Below are 23908 nucleotides of genomic sequence, written 5' to 3'. Positions count from 1 at the left end.
TCGCTTTTACATACATGGATGGATCTTAGTCAGAAGCAAATGCTACAGAAAAGCCTTCATTCTCTAGTAGAGTATATATTCAGTCTCTTTGTTGCTTTCAATTTTATTTCCAAACAATGCAAGCCCTGATTCAAATTGCATATTAAATAACCCTGTGCCAAGTTTTTTACCTCTCATTTTTGCAATGCCATAATTAGATGTGCCTGAGAGACAAGGAAGAATGTTTATCTACGATCATATTTTGTTTATGTTATAAGAAACCTTTTGAGAAGTTAAACATAATGCACATTGTAATTAACTCGGTTCTCTTCAGAAATTGAACTTAATTGAAACAACAAGCAAACTGATTAGCAGGTGGCAAAACTTAAATGCATCTGGACCAAAACATCATGAATATGTCTTGCTGGGATGTGCTTTTCTTTTTTCTTTATTAGACTTTCTCTGTAGCCCTATTTTGTTTATTAGGAGTTAACATGCAGCCTGAAAGGACCTATACTTACACGTATGTTGAACACAATGTGTGACCCACTCAAAGAAGTGTCCCTACATGTGACATGATAAGAGTAAACTGAAATACTGGTTGTATTTTATGTCACTGATACAGACAAATGATTGACTAACATTTCTCATTTTTTGTTTTGTAATTGATTTTTTTATTAGTTTTTAATCATTACTAGTTTTTAATCATTCATGATCCCTTAAGGGGAAGAAGGGCAATCTAAAGCATGGTTTCTTGCTGAGAGGTGAAAGTACAGTCACAAATCCCTCCGGCTTTATTTTTGTGTGTGTTCTGTAATTTTTTTTAGTCACTCAGAACTCAGCTTTCTTGTTGGTAGGCTGTTGTGTATCCCACATTGCATATTTGTGGGTGGAAATGGGAATGTGAGTGATGAAGAAAGAACCTTAGTGTGATAATATGACAAATCCTCTGTCAACCCTGACACAGAGAACTCAGGTGTTTCTCGTTCCCAGGCTCCCTTCGTGGGTTATCCTACCACGCGCGTTAATGGCATGTACAATAAAATGTAGTAATTACAGGACTTCTGTCAGTGATTTATCTTAAAATTCAGCAGCAGGAACTATCTGTGTCTGTTGAAGAGCAGGCACGCTTTCCTTAATCAGATAATAGACATTGATGCATATATATGGAGTCTAGATAAATGGTACAGATGAACGTGTTTGCAGAGCGGAACAGAGATGCGGACGTAGGGCAGCAGTGTGGACACGGTGGGGTGGGGGGGGGGGGGAAACTGAGAGAGCAGCACTGACGCACGCGCAATACCGTGTGTGAAACAGCTCGCAGGGATAGCCCGGGGAGCTCATCTCAGTGCTCTGCGATGGCCAGGGGGTGGCAGGGAGGGGGTATATGCATATCCATAGCTGATTCACTTTTTTTGTTCAGCAGAACCTAACACAACATTGAAAGCAGTTGTACTCTAATAATAAAATTTAAAAATAGAATAAAAAGGAAAGACCACCTGAAAACAATTTAATTATCAATCAGAATAATTATATTAGACCAGGGCTTTAGGGAGAAATATCAATAACCTCAGATATGCAGATGAAACCACCCTTATGGCAGAAAGCGAAGAGGAACTAAAAAGCCTCTTGATGAAAGTGAAAGATGAGAGTGAAAAAGTTGGCTTAAAGCTCAACATTCAGAAAATGAAGATCATGGCATCTGTTCCCATCACTTCATGGGAAATAGATGGGGAAACAGTGGACACAGTGTCAGATTTTATTTTGGGGGGCTCCAAAATCACTGCAGATGGTGACTGCAGCCATGAAATTAAAAGACGCTTACTCCTTGGAAGGAAAGCTATGATCAACCTAGGTAGCATATTCAAAAGCAGAGACATTACTTTGCCGACTAAGGTCCATCTAGTCAAGGCTATGGTTTTTCCAGTAGTCATGTATGGATGTGAGAGTTGGTCTGTGAAGAAGACTGAGCGCCGAAGAATTGATGCTTTTGAACTGTGGTGTTGGAGAAGACTCTTGAGGGTCCCTTGGACTGCAAGGAGATCCAACCAGTCCATTCTGAAGGAGATCAGCCCTGGGATTTCTTTGGAAGGAATGATGCTAGCTGAAGCTCCAGTACTTTGGCCGTCTCATGCGAAGAGTTAACTCATTGGAAAAGACTTTGATGCTGGGAGGGATTGGGGGCAGGAGGAGAAGGGGACGACAGAGGATGAGATGACTGGATGGCATCACGGACTCGATGGACGTGAATCTGAGTGAACTCCGGGAGTTGGTGATGGACAGGGAGGCCTGGCATGCTGCGATTCATGGGGTCGCAAAGAGTCGGACACGACTGAGCAACTGAACTGAACTGAACTGAACTGAGGGCTTTTTATTGGAGATGGCAATGGCACCCCACTCCAGTACTCTTGCCTGGAAAATCCCTTTCACAGTCGGTGGGGTCGCAAAGAGTCGGACACAACTGAGCGACTTCACTTTCACTTTTCACTTTCATGCATTGGAGAAGGAAATGGCAACCCTCTACAGTGTTCTTGCCTGGAGAATCCCGGGAACGGGGGAGCCTGGTGGGCTGCCGTCTATGGGGTTACACAGAGTCAGACACAACTGAAGCAACTTAGCAGCAGCAGGGCTTTCTATATTTAATCCATCTAAACCTACAGAATTTTAATCTACTTCTGTTTTTATGCTTTCACAGTGTAGATAGGATTGTGTTTTATATATGTATCCTTATGGGGAAAAATAGAGATCTTTAGTTGTAAACTTCTTAAAGTAAACTTGAGATCCTGTGAAATACCGGACATCAATTGAGATTCTCCACAATTCAGTCGCATGAGCAAATAATTGAAGAGCAAACATAAGAACCACACGAGGGAATCCACTTTGGAGTAATAGCAGTCTTGTCCAGCAACCTGCTGCTTCAGAAATTAAATTTTTAAGAAGAGCATCTATGATATTTGACTGGGACCTAAAGTTGAGTCAATTCAGCATGAACTCAGCTTGCCCCCCCCTTTTTTTTTTTCTGGGAGTAGGCTGAGAGATAAGCTTGCAATAGATGTTACCCTGTCCTTTGAGGAATGGAACTAGCCCAACTAACAACGAGATAAAAGGAGAACGCTTTAACACCCATGCCTTCACAAAATAATCTGAGCTGATTTGAAGCCAAAGTCTATGAAATATCTGGCGCTTTTCTTCCCTCTCTGCTTTTATCTTTAAGGGATAGATGAGATGGTTAGATGGCGTCATGGACTCAATAGGCATGAGTTTGACCAAACTCCAGGGGATAGTGAAGGACAGGGAAGGCTGGCCTACTGCAGTCCATGGGGTCTCAAACAGTCAGACATGACTGAGTGACTGAACAACAGTGACAAGGGGCAGACGTGACCTCTATCTATGGACGCGTACAGTGTCACGTGGATGACGGCGGGTTGCACTGAGGGCTCTCTTCTCTGGAGGTGACGTGGACCATGGTGTCACTGGCAGTTGTGGGACAGGGAGAACCTCGGAGAGCAGCGTGCTCTCATTTGCGCGTTTGCCAGCGACCACTGTTGAGGTCAGAAGAGAAAAGATATTGTTAGAACTGTCGTATTTTCCCTTGTCCTTCTCTATCTGCCATTCTTATGGGAGCAGGGTTCTGAGACCAGCCGTCACCACCTCTTTATCAATTTCTCTCTTTGTCTCAAGGCTCAGAGCTTTGCTCTCCGTGTCGTAGCCCTTTGCGGAGAGCTGGAGATCTCCAAATCTTAGCTCATGGAGCTCCTGAACCTAGAGGGAAAAATCCAGAGGAAAATTGTGTGCCACAGAGTATACTCCTAGTGGACCAATGAGTGATTTGAGACACAAATGCCATAATTTTGGGTGGTGGTGGTGTTTTTAAATTGAAGTATAGTGTTTTTGATTTTTTTTTGTTAATTTACAATATTGTGTTAGTTTCAGGTATGCAGCACAGTGATTCAGATGCGTATTTTTTTCAGATTCTTTTCCATTTTGGTTATTTCAATATATTGAATACAGTTCCCTGTGCTGTACAGTAAATCCTTATTGTTTATCTGAAAGTAGAAGTGGAAGTCACTCAGTCATGGCCAACTCTTTCTGATCTCATGGACTGTAGCCCGCCAGGCTTCTCTATTCATGAAATTCCCCAGGCAATAATGCTGGAGTGGGTTGCCATTCCCTTCTCGAGGGTATCTTCCTGACCCAGGGATCAAACCCAGGTCTCCTGCATTGTAGGCAGGTTGTTTACCATCTGAGACACCAGGGAAGCCTGATATATAGTAGTGTGTGTCTGTGAATCCCATTTTCCTAATTTGTCCCTCTCCTCTCCCCTTCCCCTTTGGTAACCATACTGTGGTATGGATTTGAATGGTGTTAGTTTTCATTGTTACTACACTCAGGTGGTCCCCTTGCTGTTCAAAACTCAGAGGGATACCGTCTCTGTTTGTAGCCCTTTCTCTCTACAGAGACCAAGTGATGAAACAAAATCAACGCTGTATCTCAAACCTTTCCTTTTATTCCAGATCCCACCAGGTTAGTCCCTTATCTTTGGACAGTGGGAGGACCACACTGGACCCCCAGTTGTACCAAACCTTCAGAGAGTTCCATTAACTCTGAATACTTGGAAATCACGTAATTCATTTGCTCAGTGTTAAATTTACTGAGCAGTAATGTCCCATCCTGTACTACGTAGTGCAGCTAGACTAGATAGATGAATTGAGAACCTGCTCTTCAGGGAATGTTAGCAAAATGATAACTTTGAATACACTTAGGGGAAGAACTATGAAATATGGATTTTTCAAATTTTAATACAGGATTTATGATAGAGGAATTGGCTTAAATGTGGGGAGTCAGGGCGGGAGTGTTAGTAAGAGAGAAAGGGGCAGAACGGGGACAGGACATTGGGCGGAGAAGGAAGGGCCTGAGAGTGCCTGAGCGGTGGGAGGGAGTTCAGGGCCGTGCGTGCTGGGGAGGATCCTGCAGTTGTGGTCGGGCGCGTGCTGCTTTACGCTGCGGCCAGTTCCTCTCTGAGCACCTCCATTCCTGCCGAGCCTGCAGGTTGTGTCAGCTGGACAATCCCGGGCGATGCTGCACTCTACCTGGAGCTCTGCCCCGCTCAGAGCAGCAGCACCTTGGAGGTTCTCAGGTCATCCCCCGTCTTCTGAGGTGAGCCAGCTCTGGCTGATAGTCACCACTGACAGGAATTCTGGGACAGTCATCAGGGTAATGATGCCTCAGAAGCTGCTAATGAGATCCACCCTTACGTTCTTTCACTAAGGGAATATACCTAAAATGTTAAACATGAATTTTTAGATGAAGCAGTTTATCTGTGGTCATCCATCAGCATGACAGGGAACTCTCAGAATCCAGTAGGTCCATTCTGTGTGTGTGGTTTCCTCTGGATTGTTCCAGAATAAAATTAGATTGAGTCCAGCCATCACGGAGCTTTACCAGAGGCAATTCTACTTTCCATGCTTTGCAAGGCTCTAAACAGTTTGCTGGGGCTCAAGAGAGTATATCTGTGCATATGGCTTCTCTTTATCACTCCCAGACCTGCCACTCGGATTTCCATTTTAAATTATCTGGGGTGTAGCGATCCCGTTATTTCTGCACCACCACTTCTTGAAGATGTGAAATAGCTCTCATCACAGCCCCCAAAATAGAACACCCAAAACAGAACTAATGAAATCATGGGCATTTTTAAATTGAGAAGAAAAGATGAAATGTCTTGCTTTGTTCTTAAAATAATAAGGACTATTTAAAATGTTTCCTATGTGATTGAAGTCTGTTAGGAAGAAGCTTTACCCCTCTATTTATCTTTGTTTTTTTCTATGTAGTTTATAAATGAACACAAAACTGTTACTCTTACTTCTTCCATTTTCTTAGGTACTCATTATCTTTTATTTATTCAGGTTTTGCTTGAGGAAATCATATTATTTTTTCAACAATAAATGTTTGTCATATACTTTTCACAAGAGCAGTCACCTCAGTGGTTATGATTCATAATGTGATGGGTAACAGAGAGAATAAACAGATATTAGACTTTTAAAATAAATTTTGATGACTTCTATCTGTATTCCAAACATCACTTGGAAAGTAGAGGATGTTAAAATGTATAACATTCAGCATATAACATAAAGCGCTTGTGAGTTCCTGTGCGTGCGTATTTTGCCATATTAAAAAGGAAGCACCCGTATTGCAGCCAGGTCTAGGGAGCTAGAGTTGAGAGTCACTAAGTATCCCTCATCTCCCTCACAGCTCTGCCATCAGCCCACAGAGACCCAACGGGGACAGGAGGGAAAGAGTGATAATTAGGAGAAAGCAGAGATACTAATATGTCAAAGTAGCGATGTGTGTTTGTGCACGGGTGTTGTGATGTTGGTGTGATGAGAACGAAGTAAATACAAGCCATCCGCTAAAATGAAAGGAGCTGTTTTCCCTTATCCAGCTCTCTTCAGACTGAGTTTAAAAGTCCAAGTGAAAGGAATGTATTATTTACTTTATGAACCCTAACACTATAAATTATTTGGGAACATAATAATGTTGAAATAATTGAATAAATACATTCGGAGCTCTCAAAGGCCTGCTGATTTTCATACAAATGCTGTCCATCAACAGATGAGTGGATAAAGAAGCTGTGGTACACATATACAATGAAATACTCAATTCAGTTGCTCAGTTGCTCAGTGGTGTCTGACTCTTTGTGACCCCATGGACTGTAGCATGCCAGGCCTCCCTGTCCATCACCAACTCCTGTACTTTACTCAAACTGATGCCCATTGAGTCGGTGATGCCATCCAACCATCTCATCCTCTGTCATCCCTTTCTGCTCCCACCTTCAATCTTTCCCAGCATCAGGGTCTTTTTCAAGGAGTCAGTTCTTTGCATCAGGTGGCTGAAGTATTGGAGTTTCAGCTTCAGCATCAGTCCTTCCAATGAATATTCAGGACTGATTTCCTTTAGGATGGACTGGTTGGATCTTCTTGCTGTCCAAGGGACTCTCAAGAGTCTTCTCCAACACCACATTTCAAAAGCATCAATTCTTCGGTGCCCAGTTTTCTTTATAGTCCAACTCTCACATCCATACATGACTACTGGAAAAACCATAGCTTTGAGTAGATGGACCTTTGTTGGCAGAGTAATGTCTCTGCTTTTTAATAAGCTGTCTTGGTTGGTCATAACTTTTCTTCCAAGGAGCAAGTGTCTTTTAATTTCACAGCTGCAGTCACCATCTGCAGTGATTTTGGAGTCCAAAAAATAAAGTCTGTCACTGTTTCCACTGTTTCCCCATCTATTTGCCATGAAGCGATGGGACCAGATGCCATAATCTTAGTTTTCTGAATGTTGAGTTTTAAGCCAACTTTTTCACTCTCCTCAAGAGACTCTTTAGTTCTTCACTTTCTGCCATAGGATGGTGTCATCTGCATATCTGAGGTTATTGATATTTCTCCCGGCAATCTTGATTCCAGCTTGTGCTTCATCCAGTCCAGAATTTCTCATGATGTATTCTGCATAGAAGTTAAATAAGCAGGGCGACAATATACAGCCTTGAACTAGTCTGTTGTTCCATGTCCAGTTCTAACTGTTGCTTCTTGATCTGCATACATATTTCTCAGGAGGCAGGTCAGGTGGTCTGTATTCTCATCTCTTGAAGAATTTTCCATAGTTTGTTGTGATGTACACTGTCAGAGGCTCTGGCATAGTCAATAAAGCAGAAGTAGATGTTTTTCTGGAACTCTCTTGCTTTTTAGATGATCCAGTGGATGTTGGCAACTTGATCTCTGGTTCCTCTGCCTTTTCTAAATCCAGCTTGAACATCTAGAGGTTCACATTTCATGTACAGTTGAAGCCTGGCTTGGAGAATTTTGAGCATTACTTTACTAGCATATCAGATGAGTGCAATTGTACTGTTTTTTGAGCATTCTTTGGCCTTGCCTTTAGATTTTTAAGTAAATCTAAAGCCTTTCTTTGAGACTGGAATGAAAAATGACCTTTCCTAGTCCTGTGACCACTGATGAATTTTCCAATATGTTTGCTGACATATTGAGTACAGCACTTTCACAGCATCATCTTTCAGGATTTGAAATAGCTCAACTGGAATTCCATCATCTCCACTAGCTTTGTTCATAGTGATGCTTCCTAAGGCCCACTTGACTTCACATTCCAGGATGTCTGGCTCTAGGTGAGTGATCACACAATCATGGTTATCTGGGTCATGAAGATCTTTTTTGTACAGTTCTTCTGTGTGTTCTTGCCACCTCTTCTTAATCTCTTCTGCTTCTGTTAGGTCCCTACCACTTTTGTCCTTTATTGTGCCCATCTTTGCATGAAATGTTCCTTTAGTATCTCTAATTTTCTTGAAGAGAATCTCTAGTCTTTCCCATTCTATTGTTTTCCTCTATTTCTTTGTATTGATCACTGAGGAAGGCTTTCTTATCTCTCTTTGCTTTTCTTTGGAACTCTGCATTCAAATGGGTATATCTTTCCTTTTCTCCTTTGCTTTTCGCTTCCTTTCTTTTCACAACTATTTGTAAGGCCTCCTCAGACAGCCATTTTGCTTTTTTGCATTTCTTTTTCTTGGGGATGTCTTGATTCCTGTCTCCTGTAGAATGTCACGAACCTCCATCCATAGTTCACCAGGCACTCTATCAGATCTACTCCCTTAAATCTATTTCTCACTTCTACTGTATAGTCATAAGGGATTTGATTTAAATCATACCTGAATGGTCTCCTTTAGAATGGACTGGTTGGATCTCCTTGCAGTCCAAGGGAGTCGCAAGAGTGTTCTCCAACACCACAGTTCAAAAACATCAATTCTTCGGTGCTCACCTTTCTTCACAATCCAACTCTCACATCCATACATGACCACTGGAAAAACCATAGCCTTGACTAGATGGACCTTTGTTGGCAAAGTAATGTCTCTGCTTTTTAATATGCTATCTAAGTTGGTCATAACTTCTCTTCCAAGGAGTAAGCGTCTTTTAATTTCATGGCTGCAGTCACCATCTGCAGTGATTTTGGAGCCCCCAAAAATAAAGTCTGACACTGTTTCCACTGTTTGCCCATCTATCTGCCAGGAAGTGATGGGACCAGATGCCATGATCTTAGTTTTCTGAATGTTGAGCTTTAAGCCAACTTTTTTACTCTCCTCTTTTCACTTTCATCAAGAGGCTTTTTAGTTCCTCTTCACTTTCTGCCATAAGGGTGGTGTCATCTGCATATCTGAGGTTATTGATATTTCTCCCAGCAATCTTGATTCCAGCTTGTGCTTCTTCCAGCCCACCATTTCTCATGATGTACTCTGCATAGAAGTTAAATAAGCAGGGTGACAATATACAGCCTTGATGTACTCCTTTCACAATTTGGAACCAGTGCAAGGAGATCCAACGAGTCCATTCTAAAGGAGATCAGTCCTGGATGTTCATTGGAAAGACTGATGCTAAAGCTGAAACTCCAATACTCTGGCCACCTCATGCAGAGAGTTGACTCATTGGAAAAGACTCTGATGCTGGGAGGGGTTGGGGGCAGGAGGAGAAGGGGACAACAGAGGATGAGATGGCTGGATGGCATCACCGACTCTGGAAGTTGGTGATGGACAGGAAGGCCTGGCATGCTGCGAATCATGGGGTTGCAAAGAGTTGGACATGACTGAACTGAACTGAACTGAACTGAATGGTCTAATGGTTTTCTCCACTTTCCTCAATTTCACTCTGAATTTGGCAATAAGGGGTTCATGATCCGAGCCACAGTCAGCTCCCAGTCTTGTTTTTGCTGACTGTCTAGAGCTTCTCCTTCTTTGGCTGCAAAGAATATAATCAATCTGATTTTGGTGTTGACCATCTAGTGATGTCCATGTATAGAGTCTTCTCTTGTGCTATTGGAAGAGAGTGTTTGATATGACCAGTGTGTTCTTTTGGCAGAACTGTATTAGCCTTTGATCTGCTTCATTCTGTGCTGTAAGGACAAATTTGCCTGTTACTCCAGGTGTTTCTTGACTTCCTACTTTTGCATTCCGGTCCCCTATAATGAAAAAGACATCTTTTTTGGGTGTCTAGAAGGTCTTGTAGGTCTTCCTAGAACTTTTCAACTTCAGCTTCTTCAGCATTACTGGTTGGGGCATAGACTTGGATTACCGTGATATTGGATGGTTTGCCTTGAAAACAAACAGAGATATCATTCTGTCGTTTTTGAGATTGCATCCAAGTACTGCATTTCAGACTCTTTTGTTGATCATGATGGCTACTCTATTTCTTCTAAGGGATTCCTGCCCACAGTAGTAGATATAATGGTCATCTGAGTTAAATTCACCCGTTCCAGTCCATCTTAGTTCACTGATTCCTAGAATGTTGATGTTCACTCTTATCATCTCCTGTTTGACCAACACTTCCAATTTGCCTTGATTCATGGACCTAACATTCCAGGTTCCTATGCAATGTTTCTCTTTATAGCATCAAACCCTGCTTCCATCACCAGTCCCATTCACAACTGGGTGTTGTTTTTGCTTTGGCTCCATCCCTTCATTCTTTCTGGAGTTACTTCTCCACTGATCTCCAGAAGCATATTGGGCATCTACTGATCTGGGGAGTTCATCTTTCAGTTTCCTATCTTTTTGCCTTTTCATGCTGTTCATGGGGTTCTCAAGGCAGGAATACTGAAGTGGTTTGCCATTCCCTTCTCCAGTGGGCCACATTCAGTTTTCATTCCAATCCCAAAGAAAGGCAATGCCAAAGAATGCTCAAACTACCGCACAATTGCACTCAACTCACAGGCAAGTAAAGTAATGCTTAAAATTCTCCAAGCCAGGCTTCAGCAATACGAGAACTGTGAACTTCCAGATGTTCAAGCTGGTTTTAGAAAAGGCAGAGGAACCAGAGATCAAATTCCCAACATCTGCTGGATCACAGGAAAAACAAGAGAGTTCCAGAAAAACATCTATTTCTGCTTTATTGACTATGCCAAAGCCTTTGACTATGCAGATCACAATAACTGGAAAATTCTGAAAGAGATGGGAATACCAGACCACCTGACCTGCCTCTTGAGAAATCTGTATGCAGGTCAGGAAGCAACACTTAGAACTGGACATGGAACAACAGACTGGTTCCAAATAGGAAAAGGAGTCCGTCAAGGCTGTATATTGTCACCCTGCTTATTTAACTTCTATGCAGAGTATATCATGAGAAACGCTGGGCTGGATGAAGCAGAAGCTGGAATCAAAATTTCCAGGAGAAATATCAATAACCTCAGATATGCAGATGGTACCACCCTTATGGCAGAAAGTGAAGAACTAAAGAGCTTCTTGATGAAAGTGAAAAGGGAGAGTGAAAAAGTTGGCTTAAAACTCAACATTCAGAAAACGAAGATCATGGCATCTGGTCCCATCACTTCCTGGCAGATAGATGGGCAAAAAGTGGAAACAGTGGCTGACTTTATTTTCTCAGCTCCAAAATCACTGCAGATGGTGATTGCAACCATGAGATTAAAAGACACTTACTCCTTGGAGGGAAAGTTATGACCAACTTAGAAAGCATATTAAAAAGCAGAGACATTACTTTGCCAGCAAAGGTCCATCTCGTCAAGGCTATGGTTTTTCCAGTAGTCATGTATGGATGTGAATGTTGGACTATAAAGAAAGCTGAGCACCGAAGAATTGGTGCTTTTGAACTGTGGTGTTGGAGAAGACTCTTGAGAGTCCTTTGGACTGCAAGGAGATCCAACCAGTCCATCCTAAAGAAGATCAGTCCTGGGTATTCACTGGAAGGACTGATGTTGAAACTGAAACTCCAATACTTTGGCCACCTGATATAAAGAGCTGACTCATTTGAAAAGACCCTGATGCTGGGAAAGATTGAGGGCAGGAGGAGAAGGGGACAACAGAGGATGAGATGGTTGGATGACATCACCGACTCAATGGACATGGTTTTGGGTGGATTCCAGGAGTTGGTGATGGACAGGGAGGCCTGGCATGCTGCGATTCATGGGGTTGCAATGAGTTGAACACGACTGAGTGACTGAACTGAACTGAACTGAACTGAACTGTTGCACTGCTGACTTTTGTGCCGAAGGTTGGAGACTGCCTTCCAGTCTCAATCTGGTGGTTTCTTTTACCGTGGATACCCCTAAAGTCAGGCAAATGAATTCAAAATGAAAATGCCACATAGAATCATCCCATTTAGTATGTTGCTAAAATACTATTAGATAAAGAATACAATACTATTAGATAAAGATACAAAGAGCATGGTTTTTCCGCTGCTATATGTGTTCATTGTAACCCTCATAAAGATGCTTGTGATCTGGAGAGACCGTTGGAGAGCTGAGACTCTTAAGGCCCCCTTCTGCTACACTGACATGTGTGTTTCCCTGGGTGAAGGTTGGAACAGCCATTATCAGTCCCCACGCCTGTAGCATGATTTCTAGAGAGGCAGGCTTGCCCTCGGCACTTTGGCACTGATCTCTGTTGTCTTACTTCTGGGAGTGAGTTTGGGAACTGGCATGCCATTCTGATGCTCTACTAATTACCCTGTGCTCACTTTCTTTTATATGTGCATTGGACAATATTCAGAATGTTTGTGCATGACTTTCTCAGAGGCAGGTTAGATGAAATGTTTCTGCATGAATTATATTCCACCAAATGTTAAGGTTTCCATCGAGGGATTGGAATAGATGAATTCCTTATTTAACTATAGGTTACACATTCCTGGAGGATCACAGCAGTGCTTGAGTCATTTTTCACATTTCACAGCACCTGACAATTTTTATTTCTGGTGGAAATGCACAGACATTAGTGGAATCTGAGACAGGCACGATCTGGATTTTGGTAGCACGCTGGTAGCTCCATCTGAGACACCCCCTGGTAATATATAGGGCATCCAAGATGAGTAGGAGAGAGGAAATATAAGCCAGAAATGCACAGAAAGATGCAAGTACTTTTCAGAGCATATACCATCTCAGACTCCAGTTGTGCTAGTTGGCTTGTACCTGCGTGTTTCCAGCCTCTATTTTCATTTCCACCTTAAATCATCCTCCTTCCACTTCTGGATATCCCAAGAGTGGATCTCAACATTGGATCCTCTCGAGGAGCACAGGTCCAGGTGACCTTGACTTGCCTGAGGACACTGGATACTGAAGTGACTCCAGCGTCGATACGTGTAGTCTCTTTCAACAGTGAGTTAGGAAATAGATGGAATACATATGGGCCTCTCTGATGGCTCGGCGGTTAAGAATGCGCCTGCAATGCAGGAGATGCAGGCGATGCAGGATACTAAAGAATCCGCCTGCAGTGCAGGAGATGCAGGATACGCGGGTTTGATCCCTGCGTTGGGAAAATCCATGGGAGGAGGAAAATGGCAACCTACTGCAGTATTCTTATGAGAAGAACCCCATGGACAGAGAAGCCTGGTGGGCTGCAGTCCAAAGGGTCACAGAGATTTGAACACTACTGAGCGATGGTGCATGCACGCAAAGAATGCACAGTAGTTACACCGTCTAGCTGCCTAGTCAGACCTGCCCAGGTTCAGATGCAAGATCACTTTGAGGCATCTTGGAGAGAGAAAGTAAGTCCTTGTTGTCTTATCTGTAAAAAGCGAGTAAACGTATTTTTTCATAGAATGGGAGGAGGATTAAATTAGGCAATGCCAAGCATTCAGCACAGTGCCCAGGAACACACTAGGTGCTCATTAGAGAGTAGCAGTAAACAGTTACTTAACAGACTATTTGGACTGGTGGAAATGTCACATGGGTATCTAGCTGAATTAAAAACTATCTGCATATTGTAGCATTTTGTTGAGTCATTAAAATTATAGAATTTCATAGTGCTCTAGAGACTTAGGATAACTGATTCTTATCAACTGATTTTAGTAAAAATATTACAAATATAATATCAATGCAAATATTTGCTCTTTAGAATATGGTAATCTGGAGGAAAAGTGTTGCATTTTTTTATCCTAGAATATATATTTATTGTATATAAGAAGGGTGATCAATGTAATTGGGAGAGAAATACATAAGAAATGGGTATAAAGAAGATGTGAAACTCGTTTTTAATATCAAGGCAAAAGGGGGTGTTATTAATCTCTTTAATTACCCTCTGACAAAGTGATTTATTACCCTGTATTCAGGTATCATATTGTTGAATTTTAAGTGTAATATTCCAAAATATAAAGTAAATGGCCTTTCAGCTTCTTTTACACTGTTTCCCTGTAATGGGAAACTTAATGTCTCTGTTAACAAAGTTTGTGCATATTATGGCTATTGAAAGATCTTGGAAAGTATCCTTGTTTTTCATTGTTGTTCTAAGAAAAGAATGACTCCCAAATAAGGAGAGTTTGGCGTCTGATGCCTTTACTCTTCACTCAGACATTTTAGATACAAATATTATCAGAGAAATTAAGATCTTAATGATTCCTACAGGATGTAAACTGACCTGAATTCCAGTTCAAGTTAATCATCAGTATAACACATCAATTTTTACCAGTTACCTTGTTCTGCAGTTGATGATTTACCAGATAATCATTTCACACCAATATTTCTTTTTGTTTTGAAAAAATGTTCAACTCCCCAGAAGCGAATGAAAGCGCTTTAGAGACTGTACCTATTTTTTTTTAATGTTCATTGATGTTAGTTTCGAGTATTACTTTGTCTTATGGGCTTCTTGCATTTACACTTACAGTTTCTCTCTACAGTAGTTAATCTCACCCCTACCTGTGATTTATGTCCAATGAGGATGTGTTTGAGTACTGGAGAACCTAGCTGTCATGTAGCTGCAACAGTGAAGCAGGTTCATTTTAGTCTGATGAGCAAGGCTCTCTGGATCAGAAAGATTTAGCTGGTCTACTGTCCTGGGAAATGATCCTCCTTGCTTTCAGCCTAACCATTCATGATTTCCTCTCATCCTTTCACTTATCATGTTTTTTTTTTTTCATTAACTCAGTAGAAATGCATTATCACAGGGCATTCACATTTACTTGGTATGTGAATTAATGGTTTCCATTAGAATCAACTGGCTAGAAATTTGCAAAGCAAAAATGATTGGAAGCAGACAGAAATAACAAGGGTTGGCAATCATATAGGGAAATGGGAAACCTCATACTTTGCTGGTAGGGATGTGAAATAGTACAGGTACTTTGGAGAAGAGTTTGGTAGTTTCTTAGAAAGTTAAATATATATTCTCTATACAACTCAGGAATTCTACTTTTAGGCATCTACCTGAGAGAAGGGAAAAAGTATTTCCATACAAAAACTTTTCTGCCAATGTTTATAGCAACATTATTCTTAACAGTCAAAAAGTAGAAGCAGTCCAAATGTCTTCAACTTAATGGATCAACAAATTTGGTATATTGTACTATGAAAAATATTCACGCAAAAGGAACAAATAACTGGTACCTATTACAATATGAACATGCCTCAAAAATATCCTCTTAAGTTAAAGAAACGAGGCACAAAAGGTTACATGTTTAGCAAGTTGTTAATTCTAGGAATATTCAAAGCTACATCAATTGGACATATATAAAAAACCCTACAGACTCCACACAAAAAATTTAGAACTAATAAGTGAATTCAGCAAGGCAGCAGGATACAAGACATACAAGGATACAGAAGTCTGTTGTATTTTTCTATACTGGTAATAGAGAAAGTTAAAAAGTCTCATTTAAAATTGTGTCAGGAAAAAAAAAAGAAAAACGAAATAACCTGGGAATAAAGGAGGTAAAAGAACTATACACTGGAAACTATAAAATGTTGATAAAGGAAATTGAAGATGGTTCAAAGAAATGGAACGGTGTCCTATGCTCTTGTATTGGAAGAGTTACTGTTGTTAAAATAGCTGTATTACCCAAAGCAATCTACAGATTTATGAGATCCCAATCAAAATACCAAGGATATTTTTCACAGAACTACAACAAATAGTCTTAAATTTTTTATGGAACCACAAAGTACTCAGAATTGTTAAATCTATCCTGAAGAAAAAGAACAAAGCTGGAGGGATAGCCCTCCCAGACTTCAGACAATACTACACAGCTGCAGTAATCCAAACAGCATGGTACTGGCACAAAAGTAGGCATATGGACCAACAGAACAGAACGGAGCCCAGAACTAAACCCACACACCTGTGGTCAACTAATCTACAACAAAGGAGGCAAGAATATACAGTGAAAAAGACAATCTCTTCATCAGATGAAATTGTAAACACCGAAAGCCTCATGGAAATCAATGAAATCAGAACTCCCTCATACCTTGCACAAAAGTGAACTCATGAAGTGATTTAAAGGCCTAAATATAAGCCATGATATAAGCCATGACACCATATGTCCTAGAAGAGAACATAAGCAAGACATTCTCTGACATGCTGCTGCTAAGTCACTTCAGTCGTGTCCAACTCTGTGCGACCCCATGGATGGCAGCCCACCAGGCTCCCCCGTTCCCGTGATTCTCCAGGCAAGACACTGGAGTGGGTTGCCATTTCCTTCTCCAGTGCATGAAAGTGAAAAGTGAATGTGAAGTTGCTCAGTCGTGTCTCACTCTGTGACCCCATGGACTGCAGCCCACCAGGCTCCTCCATCCATGGGATTTTCCAGGCAAGAGTACTGGAGTGCGGTGCCATTGCCTTTTCCATCTCTGACATAGATCGTGGTAATATTTTCTTAGATCAGCCTCCCAATGCAAAAGAAATAAAGCCAAAATTAAATTGGACCTATTCAAACTTTAATGCTGTTGTACAGCAAAGGAAGTCATCAACTAAATGAAAAGACAGCCTATGGGATGGGAGAAAATACTTGTGAATGATGCAACTAACAAGGGGTTCAATTCCAAAATATATAAACAGCTCATACAACTCAATATCAGAAAAGCACCCCAATCAAAAAGTTGGAAGAAGATATAAATAAACATTTCTCCAAAGGAAACATACAGATGGCCAACAGTCACATGAAAAGATGCTCAACGTCACTTCATTATTAGAGAAATACAAATCAGAACCTCAGTGAGGTATCACCTCACACTGGTCAGAATGGCTATCATGAAAAATTGTACAATTAATAGATGCTGGAGAGGATGAGGAGAAAAGGGAACCCTCCTGCATACTGTTGGTGTCCCAGTCACTATGGAAGAGTATGGAGGTTCCTTCAGTTCCATTCAGTTCAGTCACTCAGTCGTGTCCGACTCTTTGCGACCCCACGAATCGCAGCACACCAGGCCTCCCTGTCCATCACCATCTCCCGGAGTTAACTCAGACTCACAGCCATCGAGTCCGTAATGCCATCCAGCCATCTCATCCTCGGTCGTACCCTTCTCCTCCTGCCCCCAATCCCTCCCAGCATCAGAGTCTTTTCCAATGAGTCAACTCTTTGCATGAGGTGGCCAAAGTACTGGAGCTTCAGCTTTAGCATCATTCCTTCCAAAGAAATCCCAGGGCTGATCTCCTTCAGAATGGACTGGTTGGTTCTCCCTGTAGTCCAAGGGACTCTCAAGAGTCTTCTCCAACACCACAGTTCAAAAGCATCAATTCTTTGGTGCTTAGCCTTCTTCACAGTCCAACTCTCACATCCATACATGACCACTGGAAAAACCATAGCCTTGACTAGACGGACCTTAGATGGCAAAGTAATGTCTCTGCTTTTGAATATACTATCTAGGTTGGTCATAACTTTTCTTCCAAGGAGTAAGTGTCTTTTAATTTCATGGCTGCAGTTGCCATCTGCAGTGATTTTGGAGCCCCCCAAAATAAAGCCTGACACTGTTTCCACTGTTTCCCCATCTATTTCCCATGAAGTGATGGGAACAGATGCCATGATCTTCATTTTCTGAATGTTGAGCTTTAAGCCAAATTTTTCGCTCTCCTCTTTCACTTTCATCAAGAGGCTTTTTAGCTCCTCTTCACTTTCTGCCATAAGGGTGGTGTCATCTGCATATCTGAGGTTATTGATATTTCTCCCAGCAATCTTGATTCCAGCTTGTGTTTCTTCCAGTGCAGCGTTTCTCATGATGTACTCTGCATAGAAGTTAAATAAGCAGGGTGACAATATACAGCCTTGACGGACTCCTTTTCCTATTTGGAACCAGTCTGTTGTTCCATGTCCAGTTCTAACTGTTGCTTCCTGACCTGCATACAGATTTCTCAAGAGGCAGATCAGGTGGTCTGGTATTCCCATCTCTTTCAGAATTTTCCACAGTTTGTTGTGATCCACACAGTCAAAGGCTTTGGCATAGTCAATAAATCAGAAATAGATGTTTTCCTGGAACTCTCTTGCTTTTTTGGTGATCCAGCGGATGTTGGCAATTTGATCTCTGGTTCCTCTGCCTTTTCTAAAACCAGCTTGAACATCAGGGAGTTCACAGTTCATGTATTGCTGAAGCCAGGCTTGGAGAATTTTGAGCATGACTTTACTAGCATGTGAGATGAGTGCAATTTTGCGGTAGTTTGAGCATTCTTTGGTGTTGCCTTTCTTTGGGATTGGAATGAAAACGGACCTTTCCCAGTCCTGTGGCCACTGCTAAATTTTCCATATTTGCTGGCATATTGAGTGCAACACTCTCACAGCATCATCTTTCAGGATTTGAAACAGCTCAACTGGAATGCCATTACCTCCACTAGCTTTGTTCGTAGTGATGCTTTCTTAGGCCCACTTGTCTTCACATTCCAAGATGTCTGGCTCTAGAGTAGTGATCACATCATCATGATTATCTTGGTCATGAAAATGTTTTTTGTAGAGTTCTTCTGTGTATTCTTGCCACCTCTTCTTAATATCTTCTGCTTCTGTTAGGTCCATACCATTTCTGTCCTTTATCAAGCCCATCTTTGCATGAAATGTTCCCTTGGTATCTCTAATTTTCTTGAAGAGATCTCTAGTCTTTCCCATCCTCTTGTTTTCCTTGATTTCTTTGCATTGATTGCTAAAGGCAGCTTTCTTTTCTCTTCTTGCTATTCTTTGGAACTCTGAATTCAGATGCTTATATCTTTCCGTTTCTCCTTTGCTTTTCGCCTCTCTTCTTTTCACAGCTATTTGTAAGGCCTCCCCAGACAGCCATTTTGCTTTTTTGCATTTCTTTTCCATGGGGATGGTCTTGATCCCTGTCTCCTGTACAATGTCACGAACCTCATTCCATAGTTCATCAGGCACTCTATCTATCAGATCTAGGCCCTTAAATCTATTTCTCACTTCCACTGTATAATCATAAGGGATTTGATTTAGGTCATACCTGGATGATCTAACGGTTTTCCCTGCTTTCTTCAATTTCAGCCTGAATTTGGTAATAAGGAGTTCATGATCAGAGCCACAGTCAGCTCCTGGTCTTGTTTTTGTTGACTGTATAGAGCTTCTCCATCTTGGCTGCAAAGAATATAATCAATCTGATTTCGGTATTGACCATCTGGTGATGTCCATGTGTAGTCTTCTCTTGTGTTGTTGGAAGAGGGTGTTTGCTACGACCAGTGCATTTTCTTGACAAAACTCTATTAGTCTTTGCCCTGCTTCATTCCGCATTCCAAGGCCAAATTTGCCTGTTACTCCAGGTGTTTCTTGACTTCCTACTTTTGCATTCCAGTCCCCTATAATGAAAAGGACATCTTTTTTGGGTGTTAGTTCTAAAAGGTCTTATAGGTCTTCATAAAACCGTTCCACTTCAGTTTCTTCAGTGTTACTGGTTGGGGCATAGACTTGGATTACTGTGATATTGAATAGTTTGCCTTGGAGACAAACAGAGATCATTCTGTTGTTTTCGAGATTGCATCCAAGTACTGCATTTCGGACTCTTTTGTTGACCATGATGGCTACTCCATTTCTTCTGAGGGATTCCTGCCCACAGTAGTAGATATAATGGTCATCTGAGTTAAATTCACCCATTCCAGTCCATTTTAGTTCGCTGATTCCTAGAATGTCGATGTTCACCCTTGCCATCTCTTGTTTGACCACTTCCAATTTGCCTTGATTCATTGACCTGACATTCCAGGTTCCTATGCAGTATTGCTCTTTACAGCATCAGATCTTGCTTCTATCACCAGTCACATCCACAACTGGGTATTGTTTTTGCTTTGGCTCCATCCCTTCATTCTTTCTGGAGTTATTTCTCCACTGATCTCCAGTAGCATATTGGCACCTAATGACCTGGGGAGTTCCTCTTTTGGTATCCTATCATTTTGCCTTTTCATACTGTTCATGGGGTTCTCAAGGGAAGAATACTGAATTGGCTTGCCATTCCCTTCTCCAGTGGACCACATTCTGTCAGACCTCTCCACCATGACCCGCCCATCTTGGGTTGCCCTGCAGGCATGGCTTGGTTTCATTGAGTAAGACAAGGCTGTGGTCCTAGTGTGATTAGATTGACTAGTTTTCTGTGAGTATGGTTTCAGTGTGTCTGCCCTCTGATGCCGTCTTGCAACACCTACCATCTTACTTGGGTTTCTCTTACCTTGGGTGTGGGGTATCTCTTCACGGCTGCTCCAGCAAAGCACAGCTGCTGCTCCTTACCTTGGACGAGGGCTATCTCCTTACCGCTGCCCTCCTGACCTTCAACGTGGGATAGCTCCTCTAGGCCCTCCTGTGCCTGCGTAGCCACTGCTCCGTGGGTTGCTCCTCCCGTCCGCTGACCCTGGCCTTGGCCGTGGGTGGCTCCTCCCAGCTGCCACCCCTGGCCTCGGGCTCAGGGTGGCTCCTCAGGGTCTCCGCCCCTGGCATCGGGCACGAGGTGGCTTCTCCCAGCCGCCTCTGGCCTCGGATGCGGGATGTCTCCTCCTGGCCGCCACTGATCTCGGACGCAGGGTAGCTCCTCTCAGTGGCACTTGTACGCTGGCTCGCAGTGGCCTGTTCCTTAAGAATCTCAAAATAAATAGAGTTACCATATGATCCAGCAATCCCATTTCTGGGCATATATCCAGGAAAAATGAAAACTAATTTGAAAAGACAACTGTATTCCAGTGTTCATAGCATCGTTATTTAAAATAGCCAAGATATGGAAATAAGCTAACTGCCCATCAGCAGACGACTGGTTTAAGAGGATGTGTGGGTTTTCCTGGTGACGCTAGTGGTAATTTACTGTCATAAAGCAGAGTGAAGTATTGCCATTCGCAGCAACATGGGTGGACCTGCAGAGGATGCTACAAGTGGAGTCAGTCAGAAGGACAAATACAAATGTTACATGAGGTCACTTATATGTAGGCTCTAAGGAAAAATAATACAAATTTATATACAAATCAGACTCATAGACATAGAAAGCAAACTTAGAGATACGAAAGGGGAAAGGGAGTGGGGAAGGGTACATCAGGATTGTGAGATTAACAGGTACAAAATGTCATACATAAGATAGATAAGCAACAAAGTTTACTGTATAATACAAGGAACAATATTCAGTGTCTTATAATCTATAATGGAAAATAATCTGAAAAAATATGAAAAACGGAATCACTTTTCTTTATACCTGCAACTAGCTTAACATTGCACATCAACTATACATCAGTAAAAACATATCGCAACAAAATTTGGCTAAAGGAAAAAGGTAAATTTTCAAGTCTATTTAATGACACGGAAAGGAAGTTAGAGATCCCCAAGTGAGGGCCACATGCAGGCAGGGGTGAGGGCCTCAAGCACTGAGCAGTGCTCAGGGCTGTGAGCACATAGGTGCTAGTTAAAGCCATGACCTGACTAATTCTTAAGGGAGAGGGAAACGAAACCCAGATCCTTAGAGCGCGTCAGAGGTCTTAAGGAGAAGCCAAAAGTGCGAGGGAATGGATAGTGAGGTGGGCCCGGCAGCATGGTGAATAGAGAGAAGGCATCCTGATGGAGCAGAAAGGAAGGAATATAACTACAGAAAGAGTATAACCCTGCTCCACTTATTTTACTGATTAATGTGTATTTAATTATTTCTCACTGGTAAATATATTCTCCTAATTAAACTTTGCATTTTGACTTCTTTTAATTTAGCAAAAGCATTTGCTCTGCATCCATAATGATGATTCTGTAAAGCTTCATCTTCTGAAAATTAATTAAATAGTGAGACATGCTGAAGATGAGTCCATTTCCAGATAAATAACCCCTGTTGTAGAAATAAATTATCATATTCAACAATTGCTGCTGTAAGTATTTGAAAATTCTAAGCGGCCCTATTCAAAAATTCTCACCAGTCTAAAGCTTTTCAACGAATTATCAGTTCCCTTATTTACATAATATATTCGAGAAGATGTGCAAGTTTGACAATGAAGCCATTTCTGTGACGAGGGCAAAGGACAGGTGAGAGTTGTAAATGAGTTGTGAAGTCTTATTGAAACAGATTTTAGTTTAAATGTGCATCAACTTAAAATTTTATATGAAGTTTTGTCTAAAAAAGGAGAGCCTGTAGAATTTTTATCTTTCCAGTGCATGAGTTTTCAATTAGCTACTGTCTAAACAGGTAATCAAACTGATACTATGGGTAAGAAGCCAGTAAAGAACCATACTTGGAAGAAAAAGTTGTGGCTTTTCCTTTTGTTCTCTGTGTTCGGAATGGAAATGCCTGGGCCCTTCTCAAACACCTCAGAATCGAGTAACGGTCAGCACAGACCAGGAGGACCTGTCTGACATCCTGTTCATCACTACCCCCTCTGGTCAGCCCTCATGACCTAGTTATTCAGTTTCCCTTTGACTGAATGATGATACTACACTATGAAGGTGTTACATTCTTCTCCCTTTTAGCCATTTGAGCTCCCAGAACAACTGAACAAGGAGTAACCTTTAATTCACTCCAATGAAGCAGGATTAATTCTGATGCAAATCTACAGACTCTGCTACATGTTTTCAGTTGTCACTGAGCAGTGTAAACACTTAGGATAGCGTATATGTTGAACAGTCAGAAAGGTTCACCACTGAAAATGAGGAAAAACAAGACACCAAAGGAGGCGTATTATAGGCCAGAATGTGGTATTTTCCTGCATCATATGTGTTTTCCCAGAAACCCACTTCACAATACACTTACTCTGAGAAACAAACTCTTGTTTGGCATATTCCATTTCCTAGAACACATTTAAAACTGGCCTGATGGCTCCCTGGAGAAATGTCTGATTCTTGATCTGGGGCAGAAAATATAAGATGAGCCTGGAGGATCCTAAAGTGCCAGAAAGTAAGGAATTGCTAAAGAGAAAAAAAAAAATGAGGCGTGCAAAAAGAATGTAGGAATCAACCTAGAAGAGCTCCCAATGGCCAAAGCTGGAAAATTATGAGCAACAAAACACATTGACAGTATTTTACTATAACTCCAAAAGTAAAATGATATCTGAGTCAATATTGATATAAATAAATGATTATAAAAATAAATAAGTGTGGGAGAAGGGACAAGTCTGCCTTAGAGAAGAATTCTAAGTAATTCCTCTCCTCCCAGGGAAGATACATCCTCTCCAGGTGGCGTAACAATGTCCCTCCTGCTGAGTGTGGGCTGGATTTAATCACTGGCTTCCAAAGAATAACATATGGAAAGGAAAAAATAGAAACTTTCCAGTGAACAAAGCTGGCAGTGTTCAAGATTAGCATCACCATTGAAGTCATGTTGATGTCAGCAGTGCCTGCCTGTGATTAGGGTCAATTACCTCTGTAAGTGTAGTGCTCATTTCTGTGTCTTTCTAGATATACTAGTCTTTTTCTACTACAGAAGGTACCTCTAGTATCATGAGGTCTGTCGAATCATTTGCCTGAAGAGGTGGGGCTACATGTGCCTCAGCCAGGATCAGCTGCAGCAAACTTCTTCCTCAGAACCATACTCAGAGCTAAAAACCTTCCACATAACCTAATAAATGGGTCAGAGCATTATTTGTCCTCAAATGTGGAGTGTACAAAACCTGAAGAAGTCTACCTTGCATGATGCTTGCTTTGTAAAAGGTGCAGTGTGCGGTAATCTTCCTTTATTTTCAGGGATGTGCTGGCAATCTTCTGAATCTTGTAGAGTTTCTTTCCTACTGTCGGAACACCTGGAGTATTTGCTTGTTGTT

At 41.7% G+C, this 23908-nt stretch overlaps 1 long non-coding RNA gene across 1 annotated transcript in view; it reads left to right on the top strand.

Moving 5' to 3' along the window:
- LOC138418367 (uncharacterized) overlaps positions 1-23908 on the top strand; it is a 501494-nt gene that overhangs the window by 334189 nt on the left and 143397 nt on the right. The window lies entirely within an intron of this gene.

Source organism: Ovis canadensis, chromosome 14 (genome assembly GCF_042477335.2).
Source record: "Ovis canadensis isolate MfBH-ARS-UI-01 breed Bighorn chromosome 14, ARS-UI_OviCan_v2, whole genome shotgun sequence".
In the NCBI taxonomy this organism is placed as follows: domain Eukaryota; kingdom Metazoa; phylum Chordata; class Mammalia; order Artiodactyla; family Bovidae; genus Ovis; species Ovis canadensis.
Note: the sequence above shows the minus strand (reverse complement) of the source record. Positions and strands in the feature narration are given on the sequence as shown.